This window comes from Humulus lupulus, chromosome 1, assembly GCF_963169125.1.
Source record: "Humulus lupulus chromosome 1, drHumLupu1.1, whole genome shotgun sequence".
Classification (NCBI taxonomy): Eukaryota; Viridiplantae; Streptophyta; class Magnoliopsida; order Rosales; family Cannabaceae; genus Humulus; species Humulus lupulus.
Genome location: NC_084793.1, coordinates 282,090,820 through 282,110,548, shown reverse-complemented (window position 1 = coordinate 282,110,548; position 19,729 = coordinate 282,090,820). Strand labels below are relative to the sequence as shown.

General features: G+C 37.0%; 1 long non-coding RNA gene across 4 annotated transcripts; it reads left to right on the top strand.

Annotated features, from left to right (window-relative positions):
• The first annotated feature begins 6,136 nt into the window (after positions 1-6,136).
• LOC133777554 (uncharacterized) lies at positions 6,137-9,299 on the top strand. 4 transcript variants are annotated; one of them, XR_009868639.1, is made up of 3 exons: positions 6,137-6,401; positions 6,530-6,595; positions 9,073-9,299. It is a non-coding gene; the product is annotated as an uncharacterized LOC133777554 (long non-coding RNA). The 4 variants fall into 4 exon arrangements; XR_009868644.1 differs by lacking the exons at positions 6,137-6,401; positions 6,530-6,595 and adding an exon at positions 8,369-8,396 and having other exon boundaries at positions 9,077-9,299; XR_009868641.1 differs by lacking the exons at positions 6,137-6,401; positions 6,530-6,595 and adding an exon at positions 8,369-8,396.
• The last annotated feature ends 10,430 nt before the right edge of the window (positions 9,300-19,729 follow it).

Here is a 19,729-nt window from a genome sequence, read left to right as displayed (position 1 = left end):
TGACTTTGGCTTTATTGAGTTTGACATAATTTGGTTTTGTTTGTGTTTGCCAATTGTTTGACGTTTTGCCTCATTCAATCTTATCTCGTTGTTTTACATTACTTTTGAGTTTTCAAGTGATGGTTTTTATTCTATTTTTCAATCTTAGAATTAATATTCATGAATGAATCATGGATCTTAGTTCTCTTGTGAGACTTTCTATTATACTTTTCCCATTTCCAGTGGTCTGATTTTTTTTTTTTATGCAGTCAATATGAGTTTTCATCTCAAAGGAATCACTAATTTAATTCCTTTTATTCTTTAACGTGATTCAATATCTTGCATCTAGTTTTTCTTTTTGAATTTGTTTTGTGTATAGCTGGTCTGATTGAGTTAATTTTTGATAGCAAACTAAATCCTGTGATTTTGATTTGTATATTTGTCCACTAACTCTTCATTGACGATAATAAAGTCTTGAGTTTTACATGTGTGAAATGTGCAATATGATACATGTTCTTTACCATTTTTATTCACATGAACCTATTTGATCCAAAAGCTTTTTGTGGTGATGGGGGAAAATGAAGGTATACGTATCCCACTACTGTATTTTGTTATATGTTAGTCATGATCATGGAGAACAATTGGTTGTGGAGATTCTAAGGGATGGATTTTAGTTTCATGGAGGACCGCCTGTTACTTCCCTAGAATTGCCTTCTAGATTCTGACCACTCTAAATTTCCTTTTATGGGGTAGTCACAGCACATGAGCCATTCCATTTTCTTAGTTTGTCATTTTTCTTTTGCTCTGGTTCTGCATTTCGGTTCCCCTTTGGTGGTAGCACACTTTCCTTTGGTGCCCTAGAAAATTTATAGGAGTTATTCTACTATGTGTAATTTCATTTTAAAATTTGGTAGGGAACTTAGTAAAATCTAATTACTAATAACAACAATTCATCCAGTCTTGGTATTATTCCTTAATAGATGAACCTCATGGCATATTATAGATACGATATTGGAGTTATTTGCATTTTGGATGCATAAGAGGTTGATCTAGTAGATTGCAGATGTTAAATTCTTTTTTTTTTCCTTTTCTTTTTTTAAAGATTTCACTCAAAAGGCTACTCTTGCTGATATGAATATGATCGATCATCTTGGCCATTGTTGAACCACTTAATTGTCCACACACATTTCTCATTCTCACAACCATTTCAACAAAAAGGAAGGCAATAATCATAATCTTTTGAACTAAACACACTTTAAAAGTCTTTATGCTCAGAATCCACTTTGGTTTGCACTTTACCATTCTTTGAAGACCTTCTACTTTTGTAAAATTAAATAAAATGCCACCCTAATCTTATTTATGATGCATAACTTGCTAAATAAACAAAACAATATTTTCTCCTTTCACCAATTGAAACCCTTGCATCATGCACATGGTCAATTAATATGGACAAAAACAAAACAAAAAACAAAGAATATTCAATATTCAACATTAATTCAATAAAAAGAAATTGCCTTTCAATTATCATTATCTCCTTTCAAAGTTTACATCACAAACTCTTTCCAAGAAACAATAAAAATGAAAAATTATAAAACAACCTATAGCATCAATCAACTATATAGAAGAAAGCCTAAACATATAAAAAAATAACTTAAACATCTATTTCATACCCATGTTATGTTACTAACACAAACAAAAATAAGAAAAAAAAAACAAATAATTTTTTCTTGATTTCTAACCAAATCTTCCCACAACAAGATTTACAATAAATACTTTAAACTTCAACTAAACTTTTCACATCAAAACAAAACCAATATATAAACAACATTAAATAATTTGAGCAAAAAAGAGTTAATAAGTTCTCAATTTTATATAGAGCAATACAGTAATCATGATGATAATAAGAATGAGTCACTGGTTGGTTTCACATTTCATATTTTTTGGAATAAAACTAAAATAGGCTTTATATCAGTGTGCATACTTTGAGTATTGTATTCCTCGTGCAAGTAAAATAGTGGTTTATCAATTCCATATGTCATTTGAGTCCTTATATTCCAACTAGGCTTAATACTTTAAACAAGCAAATTTTTTTAAGTACCATTACTCATTTGACAAAAAATAATACCATTACTCGTGAACTCACGAATAAGAGCACAACAAAATAATTACCTTCTTATTTATTGCGCCACCTTTTCTACCATTAACATTTCTTCTTTTAATATACTAAAAGCAATAAAGAGAATTTTACAAAACCTAGTAGTAGAATCGCAAGCATGAATCCTACTTACCCAGAATAAATCAATCGAAGAAAAAAAAATGGGCATCAAATAAAATCTCTATGTAGATGCCTAATATAGAGACTTTTTTCATAAGGATAGAACCATAGGGGCTCTTATTGACTGACACTTGTGCTTTGGATCTCCGATCGCTAGAGAAATTGCCTTGGCCCGAGAACATGCGATCCGTGCGCTACTGCATCTGACTGAACAACAATAATGCCTCATCAAATTCACCTGCTCGTCAGTGGCATCCAATAATAGACGTCCTTAGAACAATTGTCCCAACATAGTATACAATTTAATCAAAGAAGATTCGACATAAGAATATGAAAACCCATTAACAAAAACACATTGATGAAACAAAAGGGCCAATCGAAACATGAGAAAATGAGTTCAAGCGTCAACCAAACAAGGGAATGTGTGAGGGTCTGCAGGGGTGTTAATAACATCTAATTTTACTAGTTCATAAATCTTTGGCTTGAAAAAATCATAATAATTAAATACATAGATATTACAGAATGACCAAAGTTGAAAAGAATACCACAAACTAAAAGTAGCCAAAAATGTTGACTTGTAGTTGTAATTATTTCACTAACAAATCTATATATAGTTAGAAAACCAAATATCATATTTTAGTTTTTTTTTTCTTACAACTAAAATTTGAAAACAACTAAAAAAAGACCAAATATTAAACATCCCATTTAACAAATGACAAAAGAGAGAAGAGGCAAAACAAAGAGAGAAATAGAAAACTAGAGAGACACCAAACTTTGTATTATCAAAAAACTACCCTTTGTTACAATTGTTATTTATAAGCACTACTACAACATATTAAAACATACTTAAACTATGTTAAAACAAATGTTACATCAAAGCTTAAAAAAATCTAGTTATAATCACTAATTAAATAAATTAGTTTGCTATATTCCTATTTAAAAAGTTTAAGAACTTGTATAATTCTCTCATCCCAATCGATCAGTACTATAGATGGATTTTGGTATTCAAGTTATTTGTTTCGTAAAACCTTCAAATAAATGACAGTAGATAGTAGCAGTAACCCATTTATGTTAAATTACAAACCTGCAAATTAAGACAACAAATAATACACCTAATGAAGAAAGCAACAATTATCTTATAATATATCACTCTTCTCATATGCAGTGTTACGTAAGCATCATTGCATCATCAATATTCATAACCAGGCTAACTGTTTTAAACATCCCTAATACAATAACATGTGCAAACATTCCCAACTTAACATGGGGAATTTAAACCCAAAGAAAAGTTTTTAAAAAATTTCTTATATTTATAAGTTCTATAAACATAGAAAGTAATAACAGTAGGGAAATTTCACTTTTTATACATACTAATATGTTTAATTACAAAAAAATCTTAGCACTATTAACTTTTTCAAATTGATGCTAAACTTTTCCCTCATACCTAAAATACTCTTCTCATTTTTCCACACCCAAAAAATTCAACCTCAGCCTTCTCTCTCTATACACTCTCTCATTCTCTCTCTCATTCTCACAAAAATCCCCAAAAAACCGTCAAACCCCCACCTCCGTCGAGCCCCCATCTCTGTTGAGTTTTCGAGCCCCCACCTTCTCCGTCGAACCCCCACCTTCTCCCATTTCTCCGTCGATCTCGAGACCCACAGCGAACTCCCATTTTTATGTCAAACCCGAGACCCATGGAGCATATTTCCTTCAAAGTTTCAAAAACAAAGGTAAAATCTTGAACCCAAGTCCATATTTGCTTTATATTGTTGTTTAATCTGTGATTTGTGGAATGGGTTCATCGATTTTGTGGGAAATTTTTTCTGGGTTTGAACCAGTGGCTCGATAGGTTCGATAGAAGCTCGATTAATCTATGGCAATATATGAAACTAGCTCGATATGCTCGATTATGGTTCGATAGTAGGCTCGATAGGGTAGTTTGAACAGTTCGATGGTGGATCGATAGGAGCTCGATGGATAAAGCTCGATTGATCTATGACAATATATGAAACTAACTCGATAGGCTCGATTATGGTTCGATAGTAGGCTCGATAGGGCAGTTTGAACGGTTCGATGGTGGATTGATAGGAGCTCGATGGATCTGTGGTATTATATTACAAGGGCTTGATAGGTTCGATAATGGTTCGATATTAGACTAGACTGTAGCTCGATGGTTATTTATGTAGACAGATTTTTCTTAGCTCGATAGGCTCGACACTTGCTCGATAGGCTCGATAAATTTAGGTTGTTGATATTGCTCGATGGAAGTCGATAGTTGCTCGATAGGGTATGTTGCATCTCGATTATAGCTCGATAGAGCTCGATGACAACTTATTTCAGTGTTTTTATGAAAAAAAATTTATTCTGTTTAACATTCTGTTTTCTTACCAATTGTTTTTCATGTGTTGTTACAGATGCCTAAGTTTCTTGTTCTGTTCAGTGATCACTTTCTTGGTCGAGTGACATATCGGGGGTAGTAGTACTTTAAATCACATTAAGACCAGGTTTTTGGAGCTCGGGCTGCTTGAAAGGGCTAAGGAATCCCCTTTCAAGCAATTCTTTTTGGCTTCGAAGTTTAATTTCTCCGGAGTCTTGGTGCATCAACTGTTGCTGAGGAAAATCGCCAGCAACAACGAAGATGAGGTGTATTTTTTCTTGGGGTCAAATTCGTGTAGATTCGGCATGGGAGAGTTTTCCCTGGTGACGGGGTTGGATTTCAGTACCTTCCCGTCACCAGAAGAGTTGGAAGGGCGTAATCTCAGCGACTGATTGATAAAGGAGTATTTCAACGATGCTGAGAAAGTAAAGCTCTCACAGGTGGACCATGCTTTCAATACTTGTACGGTTGTGGAAGATGTGTACAAGCTTGGTCTATGTTTGTTTGTTGAGGGGGTTCTGAATGCCATTGAGGGAAAGTTGCACATTTGGCGAGATATTCTAAAAATTGTTGAGAATGTAGAGTACTTCTTCAGCTATCCATGGGGGAAGTACTCTTATAGGAGGCTATTACATTCTTGTAAGAAGGACATGGTGAAGCAAAAGGCCAACTATGATGCCAAGGTGCAGCAAGAGTCCAAGTACAGTATGTATGGTTATGCCCCGACCTTACAGTACTGGGCATATGAGGCTATCCATATGTATTAGCTGAAGTGGTCATGTGGCTCTTGAACCTTTAGCAGAGAAAGGTATCTTGGTCATTTTGTTTTCTAGACAGGATTTACAAACAGGGAGAGATCCAATAAATGGTTCTCTTAAAGGACTATCCTTTACAAGCCTATTTATTATGTCTAGACCAATATGGTTGTAGTGCACCAAATTTTTTTTTTTTTAGATTATTTAAATTTTGTGCTTTATTTGATTTAAATGTTAAGTGTGATGAATTGTTTTATTTAAGTGTTGTTATTTTATTTAATTGTTTATTTGTTTTATTTGATTGTTTGTTATTTTATTTAATTGTTAGAAATGTTTTGGTTAATTAATTTAATAAGTGATTAATTGTGTAACATGTTATCTTACTATTAGTGTTACATTTTATTTAAGTGTGACAAATGAGGTATTTATGTGAGCTATGGTGGAATGCACTAAGGTGCATGATATATAGTAATGCACCCTAGTAATTTAGTGTGTGCTAGTGCATGGTAGCATGGTGCACATGTGTAGATTTTCTACACATTTTAGGTTTCCTTATTTTAGATTTAATTGAGTAATTTATTTATAAAAAAAAAAAGAAGAAAAGAAAAGGGAAATGAGGAGTGGGCGTGTGACCTAGTGGGAATGGAATATTTCCTTAAAATGGTAAAAAATCAAGACTTGAAGACCATGATCATTTGGGGATAGGCATGATCATATCTTATCCCTTTGTATCTTTTTTAAATAAAGAAAAATCAAGGAAAATAAAAGAGAAATGGAAACTTACCTTAATATTGTTTGGGGAGACTTTATGAGAGGATTTGTGATAAAGGGGCTAAGAAAGGAGAGAAGAGCCATTGCTCTTGTGTGTGTGTGTGGCTGCCGTGACCTAGAGAGAGAGAGAGAGAGAGAGTGGCGTGTAGAGAGAGAGAGAGAGAGAGAGAGAGAGAGAGAGAGAGAGGAAGAAAGAAAGAAAGGAAGAAGGAAGAAGAAAGTGAAGAGGAACCCCCCTAGAGTATGTCTTCTTGTTTTCTCTTTTACATAATCTTTTTATTTGATAATATGATTTTGATTGTGTTATTTTTCTTGTGTGTGTTTGGGTCTTTCCTTCTCTTCATGGTGGCTTTCCCATAAAAACCCTAGGCTTGAACAAGGGTGTGGAGTTTGTGGTATTGATCTTTTGTGTTCTTGATTCTACAATCAAGAGAGGTAATGGTCTTTTCCTTAGCCTTATATTGTTTTTGGTGGGTTGTATATGAGGTTTTGCTAATGGTGCTAATGGTTGATTTTGGGTAGGATTGATGTATAGGATTTGGATTTTTGTGAGGGCATGATTTGTGTTTAAGGGTTGTGATGTTGATTTTGCTATGCATAAAAAAATTGTTATAATCTATGAACACTTGTAAGGTGATTTCGGCCTAGGTACACCCAAGGGTGTTCTTGATATGTTGTGTGATTTACAAAATATTTGATCCATGTTTTAGGACCTTTGATATATGGGTAAGAGAACAAGTGGTAATCTTGATATTTTGATCATGAAATCTTGTTAGATGCATGGTATATTTTGAATGATTAAATTATAAGATGCATGAAAATGATGATAGAAATATGCTAGGTTAATATAAGGCATATGTGAATATGGTGCTTATAAATTTACTATATGCTATTTTTATTGTTAATGTTTTGTTGGTTTTCATAGAATTGCAACAAATGATTTTAAAAGGATTCATGTGATTATGTTAGTGGAATCATGCATATTATAAGAGCATAATGAGATTATAGGCATGAATGATTTTATGTAATTTTTGAGACAAAAGTTGAGTTTTACAAAGAATTAAGCTTGCTGTTTTTTTTCAAATAATTGGGTAAAAGTTGATAAAAAGATGAGTTGCATGCATAAATAATGTTCTTGATGAACATGTTAATTTTTATGAAATTAAAAGAGGATTTTAAGTCTCATGTTATGATATTTTACTCAATTAACTTCCTACATAATTTTTATTGAATTTTGAGAAAAAAATGAGTTTATAAATTGAATATGGTGATTTTAATGATAAAAAAATGGTTGCTGGAATTTTGTAATAAAATGTGAAGTAAGTTTCACTAAAAATGAATTTGATTAATTTTTGGAATAAATTATTTTTCCTAAGTTATGGTAATATTGAAAAATGATATTTTAATGGTATGAATGCATATTTTGATAAATAATGATTTTTCTTTATTTTGATTGAGAAAAATATTTAAACTCTATTTATTTGTGATTTTTGAATAAAATAAATAGTGGCTGAAAGTTTGTTTTAAAAAGGTTAACAATTGTTATTAAATTGTCACATATGGGTTTTTACTACTTAAAAATTAAGTCTTAAATAAATTAAATCAAAATGTATTTTTCCACACTTAAAATATATTTTTCACATCATTTTTGTAACACAATAATAAAATATATTTTTCTAAAGAAACATGTTAAAATAGGTATTTTAATTAAACCCAAGCTTGTTGGTTAATTCTTGGTAAATTAATATTTATTTAATGAAAATGTCACATATTTTATTTTGAGCTAAAATAAAATAAATTTATAAAATAAAATAAAGTTTTGAGAAATTTAATCAACTTAGAAATTTTAAGAAAAATAAAGCATGTAATATGGCTATTGATTTTCAAACAATAAAAGCAAGAAATGTAGAATTATCGTTTTTGAAAACGTCTTTATTACGCAACATTCCCACGTATGCATGTTACGTGCAAATAAACTTTTACGTCCAGAATCATGATTATTATTCAACTATGTAATTTTTATAAAGCAATCATGTTAGTAAAATGGGAAGAACGGGCATTATTCTTTTTGGCGATAATTGCATATTTTAGTGTAACTGTTATCATGAGTGCATGGCCCATGCACACATGAGTTGTATGGAAGGGAAAAATAGTAATTTTATGAACCTAAGAAACGTTATTTTGATTATGATATAGGCTCGTTGAACGATTGTGAAATTCTTAGCTTGGACCTGAGGTAAGGAAGTTAGATAGATTTTATGATTTTTATGCTATGAATGGTAAGGCTGTTATATGAATGAACTGTTATGAAATTATGAATGCCTTAATGTGATGAAATGTTGAATGTGATATGTGTATGGATGTTAGATACATCAAACAGAATACGATGTTAGATACATCAAACAGATTTCGATGTCAGATACATCGACCGAGTTACTAAGGACATTGAGACGTGACTCCTAGGGCGGACGCGCCGAGGTTATTCAAGGACCAGTGATCTCCTGTTTACCTCATAGGGTGACATGGACAACTAGCGTTCCATGCTCATCATGTATGCTGTATGTTTGTGATATGATGATATGTCACTTTTATGTTATAATATGATGATATGTCACATTTATGTTATGATATGTTGATATGTCACTTTTATGTTATGATATGATGATATGTCACATTTATGTTATGATATGTTGATATGTCACTTTTATGTTATGATATGATGATATGTCACACTTATGTTATGATATGTTGATATGTCACATTTATGTTATGATATGATGAAATGTTACGATTATGTTATGATAGACCATGATGTTTTAGATGAACGTTAGTGTTTGGTTGTTTGTTGTTTTTCTTACTTGCTTATTTTCCTTACTGGGCTTTTAGCTCACCCCCCCTTACTTTCCTTCCAGGTAGCAAATAGGATTTCTCTATGGCACGCGTGGTGACGTGAGGAGTTCTTCATCATGGGGTGTATGGCGTGGGGCAATCCTATGGACGATAAAACGATCAACGTAGAACGCCATTTAAATTATGTTTTGTTTTAAGGGACTTTTTCCTAAATTATCAGTGGGACTCTGTTATTTAACTTAATTGGTTTTCTTTGAACTTTGCATAAAAACCTATGTTTTATTTTAAACTTATGGCGCCAACTTGCATGATTTTAAATAAGTCCCCCTGAGACTTTAATAGTGGATGGTATTCTTTCATAAGCTATGTTATGCGAATATTTTGTAAGTATTAGTCTAGGGCGTTCTTTATGGTCCAATCTCAAGTGTCACAGATATGTTTCACTATCGAAATCAGTTTAATAGATCTAGGATTAGTTGTTTTTAAATAATTCAAAAATTATAAAAAATTTGTCATTCATTATAAGTATGTAAACTTTGTTTATCCCAAAGCATTTGCATAACAAATAAATAGATAATTTCTTTAAATAATAACTACTTTATTAATAAAAGAAATAAATGTCATGCAAAATAGAAATAAGTTTCCAAACATTAATAATCAAAATTATTAACAATAAACTAAATTTCTAGATTGTAGTTTTCTTTGTTTAATGAAATCTAAAAGTTCTAAAACAAAATAAAGCAATTTAAACTGTTCAACTAACAATAAAATTACTTAATAAAAACTACTGCTCTCCAACTTATCCAGCTCCTTACTTGCTACCAAAATCCTCATCAGTCTCTTCCTCCTTTTTAGGGTTCTGATTCTGCAAAAGGAAAGACAAAAGAAAAATAGATTAGTGGCATATATTTTTGAATCTACTATCCAAAAATTTGAATTTGATATTCATAGTCTTTGAATCTATTATTCAAAGTTGAAAAATATATGTAAATCTTATTTACCTTTTTCGTTTGATATAAACGATGACTCTCAGCATAGACTTCCTCTGTCATTGCTCGCCACATCTCATGGGCTGAGTCATAGTGTATATATTTTTCCTTTGTTTCGTCAGGCATGGTGGAAAGCATGCAATAATGTGCCATACGATCGGATTTCATCCAATCTGCATATTTTTCTTCTGCTTCATAGCTAGTAGCCAGAGGTGGTTCTGTTGGAGGTTTTTCACAGACAGTTGACATCATCTTCTTATAAGAAAAAATAGTCAACATGCCTCGAAACCAGCGTTGCATATATCCAGGTTCAAAAACCAAGGATTTGAGAAAGGCATCGGTGTGTAATTCACCAATAGACATTTTTCTGGTAATAAATAAGTACAAATAAATATTATTATATTTAGAAAAATAAATATCAAAGTTTCGGAAATTAAACGTGATGCATGAGCACAATTAAAACACATAAAATAAAGAATAATTTCCACAATAAAATTTTCTAACAATTAAAGTGCCGCCTTAGGGTCGGTCAAATTAATTTTAGAGAATTTATAAGACATTCTTATCTTTATTTTTTAATACTTAAAATAATTATTTATTTTCTCTTTTAAACATTAAAGTACCGCTTAGTTTGGTCAAGTTATGATTATCCACTCTCAAGCTTAATCATAACTTTGTGAGTGTAACCCATTATTTCGGAGTTCATGACTTAACTTAGGATATGTCGCCTTAGGGTCGGTCAAGCCTAAAATACATCATTAGTTCCTATCTATGTAAGAAATATAACCATACTATTGATATGTCCAGACACCTTCCTTAGGGGGACGAAAACAAAGCCGTCGCGAGGCGCTATTCATATCTCACGGTGTTAAATTAATAATGGAGACCATGGGTTATGTTTGAGATATCAACCCTCTCCCACTCACTATTTTGAAATAAGTGTTTTTAACCTAATTAATTCCAAATTAATTATAGTTTCTTTAAACTTTATGAACACAATTAAAATTGGAAAGAAAGCGAGTTTCTAAGTCCATGTCCAATTTTAAATTACCAATCATGTTCATCTAAACTTTACTAAAAAACACTTTTTAAAATAAAGTTGGTTTAAAGAAATTAAGTCATAAAGACTTAAAAAAATTGGTGTGATATTTTACCAAGTTTTCAAAATAAAACTAAGTAATTTACATGCAATTGATTTCACAAAACAATTCATATAAACATATAGGACAATCCTAATAATCATGTTTCTACTAATGAGATGCATGATTATGACTGTGTGGGTTTTCATGTATGGCATACAATGCATGAACATGTTATCAATCACATTAAGGTACCACATGAAAAAAATTATTTAAATAAATAAATAAACAATAAATGTTGAACCAGGTGCTTTTGGGTATTTCTAATTTTACAACCACTTTATAAAATTATAATAAATAAAATAAAACTGCTTTGATCTCCATCGGGCTTCTTTACTTTAGTGTCGGTAGGATATGTGGCATTGTTGGTCCAGAATAATAATAAGAAAACAACTTTCAAATTATTTTGATTAATTAAAACAAACTTTTAAATAATCATTATTTTTATTTTTCTTTTTAATTAAAACAACTTTTAATTAAAACTGAAAAGAATTTAAATTAAAATCTGTTATTTTGAAAAAAAAAATTAAATAAGATATTCAAAAAAGTTTGTTAAGACAACAAAAATATCTCATTATTTAAATATCAAATTTAAAAAATAGGATATTTAAACATTTTAAAATTTTAAAAAAATAACAGATTAATTTTAGAAAAAATTAAAAAAAAATTCTGGACCGTCAGGCGAGGACACACGGCGTCAAAACGGGGCTGCTGGGGCTGGGACCGTACGGATTCGTACGGACACATCCGTACGGCCGTCCGTACGGCGTCTGTACGACGTCCAGCAGCGGCTCGGAGGTCGGCCTCGGAGGTGCGGTGGCTGAGTTCTGAATCCCGAGCTCCGTTCTAACTTTTGTGTGATCGGAATTACAATTTTATGGTGTTGACGCCGTTTTTCGTCAACAGATTAAAGAAGAGAGCACGTAAACAATTAAAGACAATGGCCAAAAGAAATAAACGAATCAAACACACGGTTTTTTACGTGGTTCAGCAGTTAAATCTGCCTAGTCCACGAGTCTCTGTTATTAATCTCAAGATTATCTCTAGGAATTCTTCCAGAATGAATTCTCCAGAGTTTTCTCTCAAGGATCAGAATTTCGGTCCTCTACAATGGTGCATGGCTTCTCTATTTATAGAGAAGGATGCAGAATACTATCCCACATATTTTGGGTAGTTACTCTTTTGTGAATAAAAATAAATGCCTTTAAATGCCTTTAATCAGATAAAAAAGGAAACGTCCCTGAAGACAAGGGAATGCACAACTGACTAAATAATATCCCACGATTCTTGGGGATTTACATCAATAAATGAGGATTACATCTCATGTTTACAATACTTGTAGATATTCAAGGTGGTTATAGTGTATCTTCAAGGCTTCAGCATCTCAGGTTTCATGTCATTGTGCGAGCCACTGACATCTCCCGAGCTAACATTGCTTTCGAGTTGGTACATCGAGCTCAAGACCCATGCTCCGAAGTTCCTGAAGATGAAGGTGTTCTCGGAGCTACCTTTCGAGATCGAGATCATTTCGAGGTCACCGCATTCGAGATCATATATCATACTTTGCATGCTCGATTTACAATCCTAGATCATACTTTAATCCTCACGAGACCATTTATTGCGAACTCAGCCTTCGAGGTCATATTTACCATGGCTCGAAATCTGGGTATAACATCTTGCCCCCTCAAAAGTATTTGTTCGAATCCTAAGAGAAGGAAACTTTTGAACTACTTTCTCTGGGAACTGTACCGTCATACGCTCTTGAAAACGGACACGTGCCAGATGGGTATTGCTCACTTTAGGTACTTGAGTACCTTGGGAACACACCCACGATCGTCCGTCTGACAACTTTTCGGCGCCATCTTGTCATTGATCCCCATCCGTTCGATCTAGTGAGAATTCCATTCGACGCTCCTGATTAATTCCATTTTCCCACCTATATATACAAGATCCCCTCTTCGTCTTCTTCTTCACGTTTGTTCATCGTAAACCAGAAAGGAAAAAAAACAAGAAAACCAGAGACTTTCTTAAGAAGCTTCCGTCCCGTGCATGTTTTCTCGACCCAAGAAACAAAGAAATCCTGGTCTGTTCGAGTCAGTGAGTTCTTTCTTGCAACCTCTCCTCCAATCGACGATTTCGCTGCAATCACCATCACTGTGTAAGTATGCCATTTTTGTTTTCAGCTTTTTACCCATACTGTTCTTGTTGTGTATGCTAGTTTACGTTCTTAGAATGATACGATAGGAAGTTTTGAACCAATGGGCTTTTATGCCTTCTAGATTTTCATTCTGGATGTTCGTCTCTGGTTTGTACCCATTTTTGTCGTTTGAACGAAGTTTCAACTTTCTGGGTTTTGAAAATTTTAGGCCATGTTTCTTGTACACTAAGTTTTCGGGTAAAAACCCTTGTTCTTGACAATTGCACGAAACCCAAAAATGCCCTTTCCTGGCTAACCGCCACCTTTCTTTCCCTTGAATTTCGGGATTTTCAAAAAAGCATCCACGCTCCTTTTCTTTCCTGTGGAACACACGCTCTGACTCTTTAGTAAGGGTCTTAATACTTAGTTTCTTGTCCTTAAATCTCCGAGTTCATCCCATCGAGCTCGTGATTCTTGCATGCATGGCCCTCACCATTTTTTCTTTCTCGTTAGATGTCACAGAATCCGGAAAGACGGTGGGGGTCATTACGAGCAATCCCTTACGAGCCCAAATCTCCGAGCCCAGAATCGGTCTTTGCCCGGAACCAACGTCGGATTGAAGAATACGAGATCGCACGCGAGCAAGAAGACATTCGAGCCCACTATCGTCGCCAGATAGACGAGGTTATTGGAAAGAAGAGAAGAGTTCTTCGGGAAGCCATCTATCCGGAGCCCAACCCAGGACCTAGGCCAGTTTCCCTCGACCCTGCGTTAAAAGTCACGGTTGCATACCACCCAGGGGAACTCCAGTTTTCCTTAATGGCGGAGCCTTTGTCTTCGCAGCCTAGGAGGGAGATGTTTGAAGCCGAGTTCTACCAGAGCTCGGTTACCACCAGCGACCAAATAACTGATATCTTGGCCCTCCATGGCCTTAGTTCGTTGGACACACTGAAGTGTCGAGCTCCGACTAGGCATGAACGGAGCTGTTTCGCCCCTGGGGGCCGCGATTCCAGTGTAAAATACGCGGCCTGGAGCCAGGAACATATAAGGGCAGGAGCTTTACTGCCCCTGAAGTCCTTTTTCAGAGACTTCATTGATTTCGTTGGGTTGGCTCCATTCCAACTCAACACCAATTCATACAGGGTGATGTCTGCCCTGAGGTCCTTGTTCCACGAGCTGGGGTGGACAGGGCCTTCACCCCAAGAGATTTTATATCTCTTTTGTTTGAAGAGTAATCCCTCCCGAGCTCGGGGAGGAGATGGTTTTTACTATCTTTCGAGCTACCCCAAAGAGACGAAGATCTTTGAAGATCTTCCAAACCACCCTCCTGACTTCAAGTAGGCTTTTTTCTGGACAGACGGTCTGTCCCCGTCTCGACATCGTTCGTTTAGGCGGATTCGTAAGTATTCTTGTTACTTTCTATTTTTGAGCTCGGAATTTTAGCCCTTAAATCCATATTTAGTTGAAGTGTATCTCGCCTTTCAGCTAACTTTCAGCGTCCCACCCCTGACGAGACAATGAAGGGGCACAGAGAGACCTTGCTCCGACTCCCTTACGGCAGGAGATCTCTCTCATTTCTATTACATGAGGACAAGCTACGAGCTTGTGGGTTGTTGGGACAGGGCCAGTCAACTTCTGACTGGTCCAGTAAAAAATATGAACGCTGGGAGGAAGTGCCACTGCCCACAGGCATCCTTCCTCCGAGGAGAGAAAGGAGGGCATCTCTCCCAATTCGCTCGAGAAGTCTGCGGTCGGGGAATGAGGCCAATGACGAAGCCTCGAGTTCGGACTCCGATGGAGGTAAAACCCTTCCTACTTCGTGAATGTGGTCCCCCACTCTATTAAAACACAGGCCCAATAGACTAGTCTCATGCCCACAGGATAGATACCACTTCTACATATGGAGTTGGGTAGATGACTGTGTCCATAGGTTTGATAGTGGGCTCGGGAAATACGACATTATGTACACCACGGACGAGGTGTGGAATGGGATAGCTGTGCAGTATGGGACCAATGATTATAGGGACCTCTCGAGGTTATCACCAACTTATAGGGAAGGCACTCCCCCCGCCTCTTCTGAAGACGGGGGAATTTCATGGTCCCCAAGCTCGAGCTCGGGGGAGAGTCTCAGTTAGGTTTTTTCTTCAACTGGTTTCCATCTTTTTTCAAAGTTATTATTGTTGTTTAACTCACTGTCATTGTGCAGGTGCCATGAATCCCGACCTCGACGCCGTGCTTTTTAGCGATGGGGGAGCTGGCGCCCAAAAGAGTAAACGCCTGAGGATACCAAAGAGATCCGACCGACCGTCCAAGGTACCTAAACATCGCGAGACGACTCCCACGGCCCAGACCACTGCGAACACCTCCAAGGAACCGACTGCCCAGATTGATGGGTCAGGCCCGACTGCATCCATCTCGCTGCTTCCCACTGAAACTCGGTTAACAGTTGTTCGGCCCCCGAAGAAACCTTCTACCTCAACGGTTCAACTGCCAACGGCTCGAACCCACACTGAGGAGTATGTACTTGATGGTGCCGCTGGGACAGAAGGGGCTGTACTCAGCTCGGACGTCCTTTCTCGGGTAGGTCAGAGCTTTTCTGGCTTCGGCGCCGACCACTGGGATCTCGTGCGCAAGGCCTCGGACTGCAACACTCTTTATGAGAAGAGTATCGAACTCACCGCCGCGATAGCCTTCTCAACTCTATTTTAAGTATTTATGCCTCAATTTGCAATTCTGATTCGTTTGTGTTTCAGGCCCTTGTTGTTTCAGCACAGCTCAACAATAAACTGACCAACGAGGTGCAAACGAGCTTGTCTCTGGCTCAGAAGTCGAAGGATCTCGAGCTTAAGATGGTTGACGAGCTCAAAGACTCGAGGTCTGAACTTGAAAAACTGAAGACCCGTCTCGAGGAGCTGGAAAAGTCAAACGCTGAGCTCGAGAAGGCTAATGCCAAGCTCGAAGAGGAGAAATCTGCTACCCTCGCCCTCATGGAGAGCGAGAAGGTCCGCCTCCTGAACGAGTCTAAGGAGCAAAAGGAGAAAGCGGTCGACCAAGCCATGTACAAGCTTTGGGCCGACAATGCCAACCTCGACACCAGCTTCCTGGGTCCTCTCGAAGCCACATATGTTGAGTGGTGGAATGCCCGTCTCGAGGCAAGTGTAGCTGCTCGAGAGGCGGCCCAGCAGGATAGCCATGCTATTCGTCCTGGGGGGTCCGGTGCTACTGATGCTGAGAAGGCCAAGGAGACTCCTCTTCCTTAAATATGATCTCGGGGAAATCACTTATTGGGGCTGCGTCCTCTTATTTTTGTAACTTTTAATTTATGCCCATGGGGCTGATACAATTTATTTTAACATTGACTTTTATATGCTTTACATTTCTTGGCTCGAAATATTTTGCACATTTTATATGGATGAATCATTTATGCTTATTTATTCATACAAACATATTGTGGATTTAGGCTCGAAACTCGATGCATTCATGCATAGTTTGTTCAAATTATCCGCTCCCGACTTCGTTATTCATCAAAGTCGGATGTTACTTTAACCATGAACTCGAAAGTACTTATATGGTATGTAACGTGAATGGTTCGGTTATATCTTTTTTGCTTAGTCACTTTTCCTCGTCCTCGGGTTTTACTCCAAGGTTAAGAGTTTGAAACTATTTTTCTTTAAGATATTCCAGCCTCGATCTCGACTTATCCCGAAGTGGGTTTAGGTTCCTACTTATCGTCGATTAGTTTTTTGGCTGGTTTGTTCCGAACCTGTTAAGTTTGCACATCTGGTTAACTCCAAACGTTTTCTGTTTTTTGATAACTCGGTTATGTCCGAACTATCTAAGCTCGCGTATCTAGTTATATCCAAATACTTCATGTTTTTGATAATTCGGTTACGTCCGAACTATCTAAGCTCGCGCATCTGGTTATATCCAAATACTTTGTTTTTGATAATTCAGTTATGTCCGAACTATCTAAGTTCGCGTATCTGGTTATATCCAAATACTTTATTTTTGATAATTCGGTTATGTCCGAACTATCTAAGTTCGCGTATATGGTTATATCCAAATACTTTATATATTTTTTATTTTTTAAGCTGATGGTATATATACCAATGATGCCCCCTTAATATCCTATGAGTGTGACCATAGGTTATTAAATTAAGAGAGATTGCAAAAATAAAAATAAATTACATGTGAAACAAAGTAGACCTTTCATTTGATGAAATTCAAAAACAAACTAACATAGATAGAAAATCATGGTTACAGGCAACACTTTTCCTATACTATTGATAATAAGGTCTAAGGTGTTCGCCATTCCATGCTCGTGGTATCAGGCTCCCATCTAATCTCGCCAGTTTGTACACGCCAGGTCGGATGACTGATTCTATCTGGTACGGTCCTTCCCAGTTTGGCCTGAGCACTCCAGCCGCTGGATCTCGGGTTGCTAAGAATACGCGTCTCAATATCAGATCTCCCACTCCGAACTTTCGATCTCGAACCCTTTTATTGAAATATCTTGTGGTTCGTTGCTGGTAAGCAGCATTTCTTAGCTGAGCCTCTTCCCTTTTTTCTTCGATCAAGTCTAGGGTTTCTTCGAGCTGAGTGTGGTTTGAATCCTGATCGTAAATTTGAGTTCGAATTGTTGGGATTTCGACCTCGATGGGCAACATTGCCTCGCAGCCGTACGCTAGAGAGAACGGGGTATGTCCCGTCGATGTCCGAGCTGTAGTTCTATATCCCCAAAGGACTTGGGGTAATTCCTCGGGCCATCGTCCCTTTGCCTCCTCCAACTTTTTCTTTAGAGAACTCTTGAGAGTTTTGTTAACGGCTTCAACCTGACCATTCGCCTGAGGGTGAGCCACTGACGAAAAGCTCTTTATTATGTCTTTCTTGTTACAAAAGTTGGTGAATAAGTCGCAATCAAACTGGGTTCCGTTATCAAATACAATCTTTCTTGGTACTCCATATCGGCATACAATTTTCTTTACCACGAAATCTAGGATCTTTTTCGAAGTTATGGTCGCCAATGGTTCAGCCTCCGTCCATTTTGTGAAGTAATCAACCGCAACCACAGCATATTTTACTCCTCCTTTGCCAGTTGGGAGTGAGCCTATGAGGTCGATGCCCCATACCGCGAAAGGCCATGGGGATGTCAACATGGTCAGTTCGGAAGGTGGAGCTCGGGGTATCGTGGCGAATCTTTGGCATTTGTCGCACTTTTTCACGTACTCGAAAGAGTCCGTTTTAATGGTTGGCCAGAAATATCCTTGGCGTATAATCTTCTTGGACAGGCTATGCCCCCCGGTATGGTCTCCGCAGAACCCTTCATGAATTTCTTCAATAATCTTCTTTGCCTCAGGAGGAGTCACACATCTGAGCAACGGCATGGAATACCCTCTTCTGTATAGCCTTCCGTCTAGGATGGTGTAACGAGGAAGTTGATACATTAGTTTCCGAGCCTGATTTCGATCTTTTGGAAGAATTCCATTTTCGAGATAATCAACTATCGGGCTCATCCAGGTCGGCTTTGTCTCGATCATACACACATCTTCCTCGTCTGGCTCAGTAATGCTGGGTGCTGACAGGTGTTCTACGGGTACAACATTCAGCTCTTCATTTTCAGCGGAAGTGGCGAGCCGAGCTAAGGCATCTGCATTTGAGTTTTGCTCTCGGGGAACCTGTTCGATTGCATAAAACTCGAAATACTCTAATGCGGATTTTGCCTTCTCTAGATAAGCTGCCATTTTTGTGCCACGAGCCTGGTATTCTCCCAAGATTTGATTAACCACGAGCTGGGAGTCGCTGTAGCAATGTATAGCTTTGGCCTTGAGCTCTTTTGCTATTCGTAGTCCCGCAAGTAAAGCCTCGTACTCAGCTTCATTATTAGATGCTTTAAAGCCGAACCTTAAAGCAGAGTGAAATTTTCTCCCTGCAGGAGTGATCAGAATAACTCCTGCCCCCGCTCCATTTTCATTTGACGACCCGTCGACGTAAAGTTTCCACAGCTCGTGGGTCGTGGTTGTTACCTCGTCGTCGGCTATACCGGTGCACTCCACTATAAAATCTGCCAACGCTTGTGCCTTAATGGTCGTTCTCGGATGGTAGGTGATCTCGAACTGTCCGAGCTCAACAGCCCATTTAAGGAGTCGACCAGACGCCTCTGGTTTAGACAAGACTTGCCTTAGTGGTTGATCTGTTAGTACATGGATAGGATGTGCCTGAAAGTAAGGGCGGAGCTTGCGAGATGAGTGGATTATACTGAGGGCGAGCTTCTCCATCAGTGGATATCTTAATTCTGCCCCCAGTAATCTTTTACTGATATAGTAGACGGGTTTCTGTATTCTCTCTTCTTCTCGAACGAGCACCGCGCTTATCGCGTGTTCGGTAGTTGAGAGGTATAGGAACAGTACTTCTCCCGTCTCAGGCTTCGATAGGATGGGTGGTTCGGCTAAGTGCT